Raw genomic sequence first — 2,500 nt, forward strand, 5'->3', positions numbered from 1 at the left:
AAGCTTTTGGGTTTCCGGGGGAAAGTATGGTTGCAAGCTGAAACTTAAAGGAATTGACGGAAAGGGCACTACAAGGAGTGGAGCCTGCGGCTTAATTTGACTCAACACGGGAACCTCACCAGGTCCAGACACCGGAAGGATTGACAGATTGAGAGCTCTTTCTTGATTCGGTGGTGGTGGTGCATGGCCGTTCTTATTTGGTGGAGTGATTTGTCTGGTTAATTCTGATAACGAACGAGACTCTAGCCTGCTAAATAGACGTACTTTCTGGTATCGCAAAGACCCTCCGCTTCGGCTTCGGTCGTTGTTGGTTGTGGTTCTCACTACCGGCGTACAAATATATCTTCTTAGAGGGACAGGCGACATTTAGTCGCACGAAATTGAGCAATACAGGTCTGTGATGCCCTTAGATGTTCTGGGCCGCACGCGCGCTACACTGAAGAGATCAGCAGGTTTTCCTTGGCCGAAAGGTCCGGGTAATCCGTTGAAGCCTCTTCGTGCTAGGGATTGGGGCTTGCAATTCTTCCCCATGAACGAGGAATTCCTAGTAAGCGCGAGTCATAAGCTTGCGTTGATTATGTCCCTGCCCTTTGTACACACCGCCCGTCGCTACTACCGATTGAATTATTTAGTGAGGTCTTCGGACCGGTGCGCGGCAGCGTTTCGACATTGCCGATGTTGCTGGGAAGATAACCAAACTTGATTATTTAGAGGAAGTAAAAGTCGTAACAAGGTTTCCGTAGGTGAACCTGCGGAAGATCATAACGTACATTTACTATTAAGTGAATGAAACGTGTGCTATATGTCGCAATATAATGTTGCAGACTAAATGTTGTGCGCTCCCATAGTATAATATACTGTGGGCAAAAGCCTCTGGCAATGATCATTCGTTTCATTAACGTTTGACCGGAGCTAGTCGCAAAATATTGCGCAGTGTGCAAAAGCAGCGTGACGCAGTTTACAACCGCTTAGCGCTCTTATGCATTGTGTGAGAGCACTGCCATGTATATCTGCTCGGTATCGCCAGATGCCTGAGCGAATGACGAAGTTCGTTGTGAAAACGGCGTTCTTTTTGAATATTATACTTTAAACGCATAGCTCAATCAATTCTTTGGGCGCTAGATGAAAGTCTAGTGTTTTAAAGTCGATTGTAGTAAACGCTTGCGTTAGTATTCTATATACTCTGCACATTTTATTCAAATTGTGCGAATTTGAACATTCGCTTCATTGCGTTGTTTTAAGAAAATGAAAAATCAGCGAAAGCAGATTTTTCAATCTCACACACAGTGAAATATTCATATTTCAATTTTGAAACGAGATTTTGTATCTCGGACCGAAACGCGAAAGCTTTACGGTGTACTAATTGTAACCATAATAATCATACTAGTTTCAGAATCGCCCGAGTTATCTTAAACGATTTCGAGGGTCACGATCGAAACATGTATAATATATATAAAATCACCCTGAACGGTGGATCACTTGGCTCGTGGGTCGATGAAGAACGCAGCTAATTGCGCGTCGACATGTGAACTGCAGGATACATGAACATTGACATTTCGAACGCACATTGCGGTCCTCGGATACTGTTCCCGGACCACCTCTGGCTGAGAGTCGTATAACATTACCAGACTGCCGCTTGCTTTAAACGCTTGGCCGGCGAATGATGGAGTTTCGCGTAAATGCGTGCTCTTAAATAATTCACTCAACGTGTGAGCCAGTCCACTTTGCAACATCGGACATTACCGTTCGTTGACGTTCTGTGGGATTACGGCGGCGGGTTGTGTGTCCTAGAGATTTTATATTCTTGCGACCCTCCCGATAACCGGAAACCCGAACTCTTCGAAATGCGGTTTCGTTCCGGCAAATTTGGACGATTCAAAGGTTCCTCGTCGATTTTGTGTGCGCTTGCTTACTAACGAGCACATCATAATCATAATACGACCTCAGAGCAGATGAGATTACCCGCTGAATTTAAGCATATTACTAAGCGGTGGAAAAGAAACTAACTAGGATTCCCTTAGTAGCGGCGAGCGAACAGGGAAGAGCCCAGCACTAAATCCCGCGGCCGGAGACGGACGCTGGGAAATGTAGTGTTAGGGAGGATCCGATTATCTCGGTGCGTTGCGGCGAGTTCAAGTCTCTTGAATGGGGCCATTTACCCATAGAGGGTGCCAGGCCCGTAGCGACCGTTGCGCGTATCGAGAGGATCTCTCCTCAGAGTCGAGTTGCTTGAGAGTGCAGCTCTAAGTGGGTGGTAAACTCCATCTAAGGCTAAATATGACCACGAGACCGATAGCGAACAAGTACCGTGAGGAAAGTTGAAAAGAACTTTGAAGAGAGAGTTCAAGAGTACGTGAAACCGTTCAGGGGTAAACCTGAGAAACCCGAAAGATCGAAAGGAGATTCAATGTTATCATTGTCTTCCATTTATTGGCGTGCGATTGACCGGGATTCGTCCTGCGATACGCCGTCGGTTTATGCGTTAGGCGGCGATGGCATG

The 2,500-nt window shown here is 46.2% G+C and overlaps 1 non-coding gene and 1 pseudogene across 1 annotated transcript; both read left to right on the plus strand.

Annotated features, from left to right (window-relative positions):
- The first annotated feature begins 1,459 nt into the window (after positions 1-1,459).
- LOC113381621 lies at positions 1,460-1,614 on the plus strand. The gene has a single exon (XR_003367556.1). It is a non-coding gene; the product is annotated as a 5.8S ribosomal RNA (ribosomal RNA).
- A 324-nt stretch (positions 1,615-1,938) lies between these two features.
- LOC113381622 overlaps positions 1,939-2,500 on the plus strand; it is a 4,401-nt pseudogene continuing 3,839 nt past the window's right edge.

This window comes from Ctenocephalides felis, unplaced genomic scaffold, assembly GCF_003426905.1.
Source record: "Ctenocephalides felis isolate EL2017-DRISC unplaced genomic scaffold, ASM342690v1 CF-g0.4_SCAFFOLD_02967, whole genome shotgun sequence".
Lineage (NCBI taxonomy): Eukaryota > Metazoa > Arthropoda > Insecta > Siphonaptera > Pulicidae > Ctenocephalides > Ctenocephalides felis.